Here is a 13,599-nt window from a genome sequence, read left to right on the forward strand (position 1 = left end):
CCCCTCCCAGTGAAACAGCAGGTGAGGGAACCGGGGCCTCAGGTGGGCGGTAGTCTAGGAAACACCAGAGCAGCGGCGGCCCGCCCGCCCAGGTGGTGGGAGGTGCGGGAAGGGCAGGCTCTGAATCGGCCGCCAGGTAGGTCAGTACTGCGGAGGGCAGGCCTCGGCTGGTGCCTCTGACGCCGCGGGCTCCCGCCGGGGCAGGCGGGCCTGGCAGGGCGCTGCACGCCGATCCAGACTCTGCAGGGGCACGTGCCGGTGCGTCGCCCTTCTCGCCGATCCGGGATGTGCGCGGTGACCGCCCAAACACCCTCAATTAAAAGCGACCTCAGATAATTTAGGGAGAAGTTCTCGCCCTCGCCCTGCCCCGCACGCGTCAGGCGAGGAGGCCCTGGCGGAGTCAGGGCGAGCGGGGGGCGGGGCCCGGGGCCGCGGGGGCGGGGCCCGGGGCGAGCTGGGGGCGGGGCCCGGGCGGCGGGGCGGGGCCCGGGGCGAGCTGGGGGCGGGGCCCGGGGCGGCGGGGGCGGGGCCCGGGGCGGCGGGGGCGGGGCCCGGGGCGAGCGGGGGGCGGGGCCCGGGGCGGCGGGGCGGTTGTCGGGGAAGGCGGAGCGGGCGGAGCGGGCGGAGCGGGCGCAGAGGCGGCTGGAAGACGGCCCGGACCACCGCGTGGGCACTGTTCCCAGGAGGCTCCCCCAGGGGCCCCGTGTGCACTCCTGTGTCGCGGGGTCAGCAGGACTGGTTCCACGTCCGTCCTCTCGGGCTGGAAGCTGACCACTCTGTTGTCTCTGCCTCACGCCCCTCACCCCCAGCGCCAGGCTCCGGGCAGGTGAGGCTGGGAGTTGAGCTGGAGGTGGGCGCCACCCAGGTGGGCTTCTCATGCGGCGGGGCCTGCAGCGGCACCTGCGCCACCTGGCACCTGCGCCGTTCCCCAAGTGCGCCTGGGGACTGTCACCTGGGCAGGACTAGGAGGAGGGAGGCAGGCCATTTTATGATGCATCTTGCTTTAGCCCCGGCTGGACTTTCAAGCCAGCGGCTTGAGTCACCATGGGGGCTCTGCCCATCCCTCTGGGAAGACCCTCATCTGCCTGGCTTCTGGGGTGGAGGTCAGAGGGCTGGCAGGCGCCACAGAGCAGCTGATCTCTGAGGTTCCTTGAGGTCTTCTGACCCCGTGGAACATGAAATATGTCTGCTTTAAGTACAAGCAGAACACAAAGATCTGCCACCAACCCCCCCATCACCCAATATGGTGACAAGGGCCCCCTGAGCGATGGTTAGGGCACTAGGGAAGCATCACGGCAAAGCCTAAAGTACAACATGAGGCTGACTTCTTAGCCCGTCGTGGAGAGAGGGTCAAACTAAGACAAAAAAGAAAAAAAAAAGAAGAAAGAAACCTAAACAAAATAGATTTCACAACTACAGGAGGAAGCAGCTTTGGAAGTGCCCACCAAGCGTCTGATTAGAGACTTCAGCTGGAGGTTTGCAAATGAATTATTTACAGTTCTTCAGAGGGTAATGATTATAATAATAACCTTTACAATTCCAAAATTAAGCTTATTACTCTCTTTCCCTCTGCTCCAGAAATTCTCTGAGGTCTGTCATTAAGCAAAATGCAAGAGGGAATGAGACCAGGCTTCTCCCCGGGGGCAGCCCCGCGGGCCAGCCCTGGGCACCCCTGCCCCAGGGACCAGGGCAGCCAGGCCTTTAAAGGGAAAGCCGCGTAGGGGTGCTCTGCCTCCACCTCTGCTCCTCTCCTCTGTGGCTGAAGGACGCTCTGCTCGCTTGGTCGGGACTTCAAGGGTTGCAGAGCCTCAAGGAAGAAGCCACAGTACCTACTCCTATCAAAGGCAGACCCTGGGACTGCCCAGTTTAAGACCAAACGAGTGACTTGCGGTTATGAAGACGTAATCAGGACCTGGAGGGCGCTGTGCTGTGTCCTCCCTGACCCGGGGCGGCAGCCGTCTGACCAGCAGTGAGGGGTCTGTCTGCTCAGGATGCGTAGCTGCAAGGTCGTGGGAAATGCTGGCTGATCCCGACAGACACCTCCAGGGGTGCAGAGCCTTCTCTGGTTCCCAAAGGGCAGCCTCGCTCTCCCAGCCGCGGTGAGAGACCCCGTGCCGCACACCTTGGGTCCCGCGGTCCATGGTGCCTGTCCCGTCGGCTCCCTGGCCCCCATCCTCGGCCATCTGCACATCATGGGGCTGATCTCAGGCAGGTCTCTGGCTGGCGGCCACAGAATCTAGCTGTACCCAGTGTCTGCCCCGAGCTGCCTTCCTCCGCTCCAGAACCTGCAAAGGCTCAGAGGCTCTTGGCTGGAGATACCAGGGTGTTCTCGCCAGTTCAAGGCAGAAAACACAGATGGGCCCTGCAACGGGACCCCCTTAGGCCATGCGTTCTGCCCTCATCCAGCCCCCGGGGCAGTGAGACGGCACCACAGATGGCCCCGTCTTGTCCCAGGTCACGCAGACAGCAGTGGGGCTTCTGGAGAAGGAGGGCGTGGTACAGCCAGGGGAAGATGAAGCCAGCCAGCCAGGAGGTGTCCCCCCTCCAGGGTTACTCCAGGCCCGTACCCCTCCCCTCTTCTGGTTCTTTCTCCCCTCTCCTGGGAATCCCCACCACACAGCATCTCCCCATCCAAGGTCCCTATCAGTCAGGCCTCACATCCCTTGGTCTCTGCAGCAAAGGATTCACCTGCAAAGGATCCAGGGTTCACCTCCCTAGAACCTCATCCCTTCCGTCTCTTACTACCTGTCTGCCCTCTGCCCAGTGGTGACACTGCACACGTGGATCTTCCTCCTGAGCACGTGTGCTTGGACACTGACTTCCAGCAGTTTCTCTGATTCTGGCCATTCATTCCACCTCTCGTCCTTGGACTGCCCCACCAACCCGAGAGGGCAGGACAGCTCTCAGAAGATACCTCCTCTCCCTGACAGGTCTCCGTCTGACTCTTTGAACTGCCCTTCCCGAACCCCGTTGTCTTCACCTTTTGTCTTTGTAACAGTGTCCCCTGGGAGTGGCCGCACTGTAGCCCCCATATTAGAGAGGATCACCCTTCTGCTGCTCCCTCCTGGGGGCCGTGGGAGAGAGCAGAGGTAACAAGGGTGAAGGATGTGACAACTGCAGGGCAGTGTGGATGACGGCTTCTGAAAGTGTCCAGAGAAACGGGATATGAGTTCATTTACATGACGACCGTGATACATGGAAGCTACACACGCCTGCGGACAGGAATTGAGAGAAAACGCAACAGGTGCGTGGAGGTGCTGTGGTTTGAATGCCTGTTTCCTCCCCCAGTGTGTACGTCGCAGTCCTAATGCCCTAACAGCCCATGTGGCGGTGTCAGAGGTGGGGCCTTTGGAGGTGCTTACGCCCTGCGGGTGGGGCCCTGGCGAGTGGGATTAGTGCCCTCACAGACAGCTCCCTGGCCCCCGCCAGCACATAAGGACATGGTGAGAAGGCACTGGCTGAACCAGAAGGCAGCCCCCACCAGAACCTGACCTTGCTGGCGCCGTGGTCTCAGACTTCCCAGCCTCCAGGACAGGGAGCGGTTAGCTCCTGGCGCTTATAAACCACCTGCCAGTGCCGTTTTGTTAGAGCAGCTGGAACTGACTAAGACGGTTTTCCATTGCCATTGCCTTGTTGTTACAATGTCATTTGCATAAAATGAAAACCATCTCTGGGCTCTCTGATCTGCAGCTGGTGGGCAGTGGCCTGTCACATGTCAACACCGAGCAGCTGGCATTGGTTTTTTTTGTTTTGTTTTTTGGTTTTGTTTGCTTTTTTAATACTAATCTCAGGCTTGTCAGAGGAAAACTCAGAAAATCAGCGTTAATTCCAAAACCCATAAGGGTGGGAAGAGAGGAACCAGCAGCTACAACAGGTCCCACGTCTGCAGGGAGCCAGCACGGGGACACCTCCGAGCGTCTGGAACCCTCTGCAGTGGACATGGGTTCCGAATGCCTGGACATCCACCACTTTCGGCATCAAAATTGTGATGCATTTTAGTGGAAATCTTCCTTTAAAATGGAATACCTATTTCTCCCACCTCTTAAGGGAAGCAAACTAAACAGCACCTTTCCTCCAAGGACTCGAGGACACAAGCATGAACGCAAGTCCTCCACTGGACTGGGGCCCAGCACCACCATGCCCTCAGGGCTCGGCTGCTGGGGGCTCACCCAAGCCCTCGGGTGGCCCCGGGCGCTGGGAGCCCTGGCTGGGGGCCTCCTGAACCCTTCTGTCTGCGAAACAGGGTAGCAGAGCGGAGACATTTGTCGAAGCCAGGTGATGGGCACATGGAGGTCTGTGGGATTCTTTACTCTTAGATGTCTGGGATTTTTCTCAATAAAAACTTTAAATTGGTTTTCCTGTTTGGTGTGGTTTTTCCTGCCTCTGGGGAGAACCGTGGTGTCAGGCTGCTCAGACTCCACTTGCTGCTGTTTCCAGCACACTCCCCTTTGAACTCACTTCCAACTCGCTTTTCATCCACCAGGAGGCGCAACCTAGGTCCTCACGCCTGCTGGCATCTCACAGGCTCTGCCTGAAGGAGGGACGGGCTCTTGCTGCCTGGACCTCCTTCCATTTCTCCCAGAGCCGTCCCCAGGCCGCCAGGATTCCAGCTGGGTGAGGTGTCCTTAAACCTCCTTCCTCACCCTAAGAGGGAGGGGCAGGGAGGAGGGGGTGAAACCAGCAGAGATCTAAATGTGCTAGAAAAGAATACGTGTGGCTTTCTTTCTAACAGTGGGTGGGGAAAGTCTTTCCAGCCATGCCTGAAACTCCAGATGCAATTAAGAAAACATGTCATTATGGAAAAGTTGAAAAGATAAATGGCACACGGAGGGAAAATGTTTGCAACAGATATCACAGATAACAGACCAGTGCCCCTGATGGATCAAGAACCCTTAATCATCCGTAAGAAAAGATCCCCAGATCTGGTGAAGCAATGAGCAGAAACATGAACAGATAACTCAAAAGATTAACGGCCCTTAGTCCTAGGGAAAGATACTCAGCTTCACTCATGATTAATTAAAATAAGAATTAAAGTGAGATTAGTCATCATGTCTCATCTATCCAACTGGCACCAAAGGAAAAAAGAAGAGCTTGCTAAAACACACTATCGGTGGTGAGTCTGGGGAAACAGACACGTACACACTGTTAGTGGAAATGCAGCGTGGGGCATCCTTCTACAGCGGATGTGGCGATTTCTAACAGAACTATACTGTAGTCCAGGAAGTTACCCCAAAGCACACCCCAACTGTACAAAAATACATTTACACAAAGGTTTTAACATAACAGTGCCGTTTTACTTTCTGTTTGTTTGTGTAACTACAAAATATCAGAAACAATCTAAATGCCCACGTAGGAAATATTTCACAGAAACATCTGCGCGGCGGGGTCCCAAGCAGCTGCAGAAAGAATGAGGATGACCGCGTGAGCCGACCTGGAGTGCGCGTCACGGTGCTGAGTGAGACAAGCAAAGTGCAAAGCGGTGTGCACAGCGCTCTCACTTCCGTGTAAGAAAAGGAAAGAGACCATGAAAGCGTCCCTGTACTTATTTTTGCAAAAAGAAACCAAGATAAGCCAGAAACTAAGGAGTCAGTTTCCTCCAGGGCAGTCGGGGTGTGGGGGCGGGAGGTCGGGGTGGGGGTCAGGAGGGAGCCTTGTTTCTCTGACGCTATCCATGTCCCTTGTGCACTGGTTTTGACTTTTGGAATCAAGTTAAAAAAATTCTTTTTACACATTCAAGAAACTAAGCCAACGAAGAAGGAAGGAAGCAATGTAAGACCGTGGGCAGACAGACGCAGAGGAGCCCAGCTGCCCAGGATCTTGCCGACACAGCAGCGGCAGAGTGAATTCTCCAGAGATGACTGGGACCCTCCCCCTCATCCCACAGACCCTCTGCCGTGGACCTTGACGCGGCCCCTGTGAGGAGGTGAGCTCTGTTTGCCCACCCCCTTGAATCGGGGAGGTTCCTGTGACTTCTCGGATGAATAGAATGGAGCAGAAGTGGTGCTGGGCCAGTTCTGGAATCTGCCTTAACTCATCGGGGAGCCTCCACTTCCTCTCTTGGAGGCCTGAGCCTCTGTATAAAAGGTCTGCACTCCTCTGCTGGAGAGGAGGCCATGAGGAGGGCACCGAGGTATCGGACGTGTGGGTGATGAAGCCGTTTTGGACATCCGGCCCAGGGAGGACCTAGCCTCTGCCCCTGTCTGGCAGACGTGATGCCAGACTAGTCCCATATGTTGCTGAAAACTGGCCTGGCAGCTTCCACTCTCCCTCTTAGAGGGCGGAGCTGCACGTGAGAGCCCCAGGCTACTCTGCCGGAGAGAGAGGCCAGGGGAGGGCGTGCATGCACCCATCTGACACCACTGTGGACAGACAGCCCTGCTGAGTCATGGGGTGACTCCAACCTCAGCCTCTACTGACTGCATCCGCAGGAGATGCCTCAAGCCAGAATCATTCAGCTGTTTACCGAAGTGTCGGGGATAATAAGAATACAATTTTAAGCCTCTAAGTTTGGGGTGGTCTGTTACACAGCACAATAACAGAACAACAAACACATCAATAATCATACAGAAGGGAATAGAGAACTTACTTAAGTGACTTTTGAGGCTAGCCTCAGTCTAAAGAGGAAAAGGTATTTTTGCTGGGTATAAAAATCTTGAACATTACTCATGCATGTATTGGGGAAACTGTTTTGATTGTGTTCTGTGTCTGTGGAAATGAGTAGTTATGCCGATACTGTGAGGAAAGGGAGAAACAAGTGTGGACCAGCAGAAGGCAAGGCGGAACTCTGTGGTGCTGGACGTACGTGACGAGTGTCCTGGGAACTCGTGACTTTTCAGTGCTGGCACGTGTTTTCTCATCTGTACGGGCGTCTTGGTTCTGTTCACTGAAGGGGCCTAGAACCAGTGACCACTGGAGGACACTAGGGGCCGGGCTTGGCCCCTAGATCCCTTTCATTTCTCCACTGGAAGAAACCAGATTTCTTTGGGGAGATGGTTGATTCCGGGACTGAAGCAAATAAGATGAGCCTAGAACGTCTTGTTCTGCCAGAAAGTTTAAAAAAAAAAAAAAGAGCTCAAAATAAGGTGAAAGCAGCGTAGAAGGAAGAGGCTCCCGCGGGTTGAACCGAAGACGACTTGAGCATGAACACAGGCAGCGGCAGCAACGGACTAGGAGGCGCTACGCTTTCACGCGAGTGAGAGCGCGCGAGCCCGTGCTGCCCTACGAATTTTAGAAAGGAATCAAGCAAGAGGAGAAGGGAAATTTCCTCCTCTATGCAGCAAAGTATCAACCAGTAAATGAGGAAGGGATGACAAGAGTAAGGACTTCAGCTTTGCGATCAGTAAAGCAATAATGACTGGCTCATGAAAGGTCATCAGTGGACGCTGAGCCCGGGAGTCAAAGTGCGTGAGGAAACGGCTCATTTCCATGGTTTCAGCGAGCGCCCCACAGGCTCTGAACCACTAAGGGAAAGGCTCTTCTAACGGCGGGGAAGCCCGGCAGCGCCCCCGCCGAGGGCTCGAAGCCCATCACTAACCACGGGACAAGGTGGCTGCACGCGCCCCCTGCAGTGATGCCCTGAGGACTTAGCAGTGGCGGCGTATCCTTGCCCAGGATGCTCACCGTACCTCGAATCATAAAGAACCCATTAAAAAAAAAAAAAGGAAAGAGAGACCAGCAGACAGATCCAAGCAGACGGACATTCTACAAAACTGACCGGCAGTCTTCAAAAATGCTGAAGGCATAGAAGCCAGGGGACACAAGGTCACGGCGGCATTATTCACACAGCCAAGAGGTGGGAACCCCCAGGTGGCCCCGCCAGCTCCTTGCAGCCGCTGGGAGCCTGAAGGGTGCTGCCAGCTTCAGAGAGACGCCTGCAGGTCTCAGCGACTTCCCGGCACCGATGGACACCCTGTGCATCTATTTCCAAAGGATCACATCCTTGAACTTTTGGCATCCTCTCCGCCCCCGGCAAGAGCAGGAATAGTGAGGCTGAATTTAGGAGGAGGGGTGCGTCCAAGGTGGAGACATCTCCCCACTGAATGATGGGCTGACTCTGCCGTCAGTCTCTGAGATGCCTGAGGCCACCCCACCCTCCATTCCTCCAGCTTGGAGACAGAAGTGGCATCTGAGCAGGGGCCCAGGGCCACTCCACGGGGGCTCCACGCTGCCCTCCCCATCTCCCTGCAGTCAGGATGCAGGGAGGCAGCCTGGAGCGGGGAGTGAGCTCCTAGTGACGCCGGGAGACTTCTGCCTGCTGGGTCTGGCCAATGTCAACCCCTCCAGAGGTCACCAGGCTGCTTGAAACTTGCAGAGGGCGTCTGTGAAGGCTGCTCCCAGGGGACCTGCACGTCCCCGCCCAGGGATGCACAGGTGGGTGGCCCAGCTTCCACGAGGAGCAGGACGTGCCCCTGGTTTTCTTCTCCAGAAAGCACCACACTTCTGGGAAATTCCCCACTTGTCTGCTGTTGCCTGCTCTGTGGGCCTGGTCCCCACAGGGTCAGAGAGCTGCAGCCCCGCCCCGAGCCCCCTCGTCCCTCGGGAGGTGCAGCTCCGGCCATTCGCAGGCTCCTCACCCGCCCTGGTCCTCAGCTTCAGCGCGCGTTCCTCAACAGAGAGCGTCTTCCCTGGGGTGCTGGGCTGAACTCCTTTTAAGGATGAAAAGGGGGAAACGTAATAAAAGAATAGAAGAGGACAGAGCTGGTCCTCGGCTGCTCGCTGGCTGCCCTGTAAACACCGTGCCAGCCTCCTGGCACTCGGAGGCTCGCGGATCCACCACGTTTCACAGCAAAACTCTCTGAACCCACAAAAGATGGTCGGAGGCCTGCTCTCCAAAACGAGCTGCTTGGTCAGCCTGTGCAGCAAGGAGATTTCATAATATTTTGATGGTTTGGGAAAGGGCCCCCTTGACCTTCCTACGACCTAAAATGAACACTCAGAAAGCTCAAAAGCTCTTTAAAATGTCACCTTTCTCCTCCAGCTCAGAAACCCAGGCCGGCCTCTCCGCCAAGGACCGGTGCTCAGACCTGGAGCACGGTGCGCGCGGGTCCCCACAGGGCCCTCGGGCAAGCGCCTCCCTCCTCTAGACACAGTGCCTTTCGAATTCTCTAGGAACACCAGAGAGATTCAACTTTTAACCCCACCTTGGACCCAAAACTGCTGCCCTTGGCTGCAGAACAAGAAAGTGCGCGTCATTAATGGAGGAGCAGAGCCTCAGTGAAACAAGCGCTGGTTAAACAAGGCAGAGAGGACCCTTGGCGAGGGCCTGGGGCCCCACCCCGCCCCTTCTCCCAGGACGGCGTGTGACCCGTCCTGAGACCCGGCTGCAAAGGCACGGGAAGGGACTCACTGTGCCTGTAAGCCAGAGGCTGAAAGCACTCCATAAACTTTGAGCAATTAAACGGCAAAACCTCCCATGAAGGCAGGACCTGGGGAAGGGAGGTCAGTTCAGTAAAGTTAAAGGAGGAGGTCGGAGGAGCCAGCCCCTCTGTGTGCAGGCGACCCAGCTGTCGGCAGGAGGCGCAGAGCCTGGCCACCCTGGTGGCACGACCCCACGGAACAGCCGGGCTCCCCACCAAAGTGCTTGCGTTAAAGAAACCCAGAGCTGGTTATGACTTGACCCATGGAGCTGTCCCTGTCCATCTGCAGTCGCCGCCCTGTGTCCGTGTTAGAAGCTTTACTCACCGGTTCTGCTCATTGCAGTTGTAATTTATTATTCCTAAAGATGCTTGGAGACGTATCACGTACCAAAATGCACCTGGAACCGTTAAGCAGGGCTTCGATTTCAGCTCTGTAAGTTGGTTATGTTAAAATCCAAGCTGGACTGTCACAGCGGTAGTGGCCCAAGGCCAGCTCCAGCTTGGCCAGCTTTACGCGCGGCACGTAGCTTCGTCGTGAGCCTCTGCAGCCCGCGGTGACAGACTGTCGGGCAGCCTCGTTCCCACTGGGTCCGTGGAGCTGCTGTTCATGCAAGCGGTGGACACGTGTGACGCTGAAGTTTTGAGAAGAACAATGGGAAAGGCTGCGTGCTTGTTCATATTAACCGAAGCAAAGCTGTGATTGTGTTTAAAAAAGAACTGGGGTTTATGTTTTAAAAGCCAGATATTTTGAAATGTTAGGTGACCTGTGTGTTATAGATCTTCCAAGCGTAGCGTCTGAGATGAATCTGGCCTTAGGTTCTGAGGAGTGGAGGCCGGGAGGCAGGAAGGCCGCAAAAGAGAGACACGACGTGACCGATGGACAGCGGAGCAGGGCGGTGGTGGGCGTGGCGGCGCTGAAGCCTCCTGGGCCTCAGGTCCCCAGACCAGCTCCACAGCACCGCGTCCACATCAGACACACACACACACGGGCTCCTTGTGCTGGTGGGGACGGTGCCCACAGTCCGAGAAGAAAATGAAGTCAGAGTTTTCATCTTGGTCAAGGTCACGGCTAAAAGCTGGGGGAGCCCAGCAGCTCCAAACCCTGGGCTCCAGCTCCAGCGCCCCTGCTTCCAGAAACCCCGCCCATCGGATGGACGACCGTGAAATGGGGCGCAACTTTTAAAGGCCCCTGAGCAGCAGTGAAAATACCCGCCTGCCAGGCGGCCCCACCCTGAGCTCCCGGGACTGGACGTGTGGAGTGTGATGTTAAGATTGCAAACCAACAGGGTTTTACATGTTTCCGCCCAGCCTCCGGGGACCCTCCCCCCGACCCAGGTCTCACATCGCTGGCTCTGAGCTTCCGTCCACAGAGCACAGGGCACCCCACGGGTGCAGTCACTGACCAGGTGCGCCCCACCCGGGGCTAGACGTGAGGCCGCTCCCCCACCTCCCCGGGTCCTCACCCCCACGGAAGCTGAAGTGCCAGGAAGCACTCAGCCGGAGCTTCCTGCTTCCTCTCGTGGGCGGGGGGCTCCAAGCAGTGAACCAGCCTCTGTGCACCCCCTGCCCGTAGGGGTGGGGCCTCGTTCAGTCACTCTGACTGTCAGTCCTGGACCCGGAGCCCAGCACACACCCAGCCCACGCCCCACTCGCTGCTTCTGTTTCTGCCTCTGAGATGTCTGTCTTGTTCTGTAGTGTGGCTGTGGCTTTTTTGTTTTCTTTTGTTTTTTGGTGGGAGGGAGGTAATTAGGTTTATTTATTTATTTTAATGGAAGTACTGGGGATTGAACTCAAGACCTCGTGCATGCGAAGCATGTGCTCTTCCACTGAGATAACCCTCCCCACCCTGGCTGTGACCTTTAAAAATACGTTTTATCTATGATTGCCATGGATTTGGAGTGGAGAGGAGTCCACAAAACTTTAACTGACAGTGCCATGTGGTCCAGAAATCCAGAAGGTTTATTTCTTTATTTTTTTATGTCAACTTAAGCCCAACTTTGAGCCGCACCCCGTGGGGCTGGCAGAAAACCCAACCCCTCCTCTCCCAGACCAGCTCCCCACGCTTCCAGAAGAGCAGAAGAGCCTGGAGCTGCAGCCACCACGGGGGCCCCTTGCGGGGTCCTTCCGCTGCCCTCCGGTCGGCGGCCGCTCCTGTGCCGTGCTTGGCACTCGGGGATCCTCGCCAAAGTGGAGAAACACACGCCTGGGCTTGGCCTCCTGGGGGCGCCGCGTGGCCAGCCCACCCCCTTCTCGGACTTGGCTGTGCTCTGATCCCGGGTCTTCTGGGACCGCCAGTCTCTCTCCCTCCCACTCGCCCCTTGGGTTTAGAGCTTTATGAAACGGGTGTAGGTTTTTACAAAAGACAGAAAGAGCCTTTGGCTTCAAGCTACTTTGGCTTTCTGCCTGGAAAAAAAAAAAATCCCTGAGGCGGAAAAAAAATCCCTGATGCAAAAAAAAAAAAAATTACCGAGAGCTGGGTGATCTGCTTGAAGTTGGAAGAGGGAGAGGAAGACAGAAAGCAAATAAATACGAAGACCCCCCTCCTCAAACAGGGTGTTTCCGTGAGTTTTCCAGCTCATTGAAGCTTCCCTCTTTAGACACAACCATCCTGTAATTGCTGAGGATGTCCTAGGACAGTCCTGTGAGAGCCAGTGAGGGAGCTGCCGCTCCGGGAAGCCAGGGGGCGCGGGTGGAGGCACAGCCCGCCCAGCCGAGCCGGACCTGAAGGCGTCACCACGTTGCGGCCTCACAGCAACGACCTCGTGTTACCAACAAAATGACAGAGTGGCTTTTTTTTTTTTTTGTATTCTGTTTGGTAAGTTGAGGGGTATGTCTATATGATTTAGAACGCTGGTCTTCAAAATGGTAATGTTTTTTGTTAGTCTCTCAAAGAGGTAAGCTTCAGTGACCCGAGGAAGTCACAGAACACCATGTTTTGCAGCAGTCCTGGGTCGATGAGGTGTCACTGTTACCTGTACCATGAGAGTGTGCACCATCCCCTCAGTGACTCACTGGGGCCACCCGCTGACCCATTCCTTCTGCACCCCACCGCATTCATCTGTAAGGCCTGGAGGTGTACAGGTGAGTGGGGTCATCCCCAAGAGCTGTGTGCACCAGCGGCATCAGGATGTGGCCTTAGCTGGAATAGGGCCTTTGTGGTATAGTTAAGGTAAGGATCTGAAGACGAAATCCTCCTGGTTTAAGGCAGCCTTAAACTCAGTGATGCTAGTCCGTAGAAGAGAAGAGGAACCAGAGGGGAAGCCCCTGGGAAGAGCTGGAGGTCAGAGTGGCCCTCTGCAAGTCGAGGGCCTCCAGGCATTGCCAGCATCCTCTGTGAGCTGGAGAGAGGCGCGGAATGGCTGGCTGCTCCCCCAGGGCCTCCAGGATGAACCAGCCCAGCCGGCACCGTCATTTTGGATTTCCAGAACTCTCCAGAACCCTCTAAAACTGCATGAATTCCATTGTTCGAAGCCACCCGGTTTGTGGTCATTTGATACGGTGGCCCCCAGAAAACTGAGACTGGAGGTTAAACTACAAAGTCCTCAAGCGTCCTCTCAGGCCCACCGTCTACAAGCAGGAAATGGGGTGGCGTCAGCGGGTGGCCCTGGGGAACCCGGCGCGGAGGCCCCTCCTCCAGCATCTCCGTGTCAGCAGGGCTGCGCTGGCTCCGCGAAGCGCCGCCCGTTCCAGCCGCCGCTCCTCCCCCAGAAGCTGCGCCTGGGCCCGGGAGGCGCACGAGAGAAATGCCTGCGGGTCTGCCGGCTGCTTGCCCGGAAGAGAGGAGATTCCGGGTCGCGCTGAGTGACTCCCGTGGCTGAGGCTTCTCATTCGGAGAAGCTCCATCCTGCTTTCGGTAGTTCCAGAGGAAGCCCTAGAGGAGGGGTCAGGTTCCAGTTCAGTGCGTACAGCGCCCGCCGGGGAGGGCGCCTCTGCCGGGGCTGGGAGCGGGGCTCAGGCCGGTGGGACGGGGATTGGACCAGATGACCTCCGAACCCTGAACTCTGTCTTTCTGGAAGCCCGTGTTCCTGGGGCTGTGAGGCCTCACCAGTGCTAATTCACTCACAAAACCAGAAATCCCAGCAGGTAGGGCCAGGGACCTGCCGTTTGGCAAAGAGAGGTCACTTCACCCTGGGTGTGGAGACATGAGGCCAGCGACGGGGTGTTTCCCGAGCTGGACACACCCCGACCAAAGGCAGCTACAGCTACAGGGGCTGCCCCAGCAGAGGACCGCCCCCAGGACCGT

General features: G+C 56.7%; 1 long non-coding RNA gene across 1 annotated transcript; it reads left to right on the plus strand.

The window, feature by feature from the left end:
• Positions 1 to 643: 643 nt before the first annotated feature.
• Positions 644 to 4,353, plus strand: LOC140696277 (uncharacterized). Its single transcript, XR_012072422.1, has 3 exons — positions 644 to 826; positions 2,999 to 3,244; positions 3,792 to 4,353. It is a non-coding gene; the product is annotated as an uncharacterized lncRNA (long non-coding RNA).
• Positions 4,354 to 13,599: the final 9,246 nt, after the last annotated feature.

Source organism: Vicugna pacos, chromosome 5 (genome assembly GCF_048564905.1).
Source record: "Vicugna pacos chromosome 5, VicPac4, whole genome shotgun sequence".
Classification (NCBI taxonomy): domain Eukaryota; kingdom Metazoa; phylum Chordata; class Mammalia; order Artiodactyla; family Camelidae; genus Vicugna; species Vicugna pacos.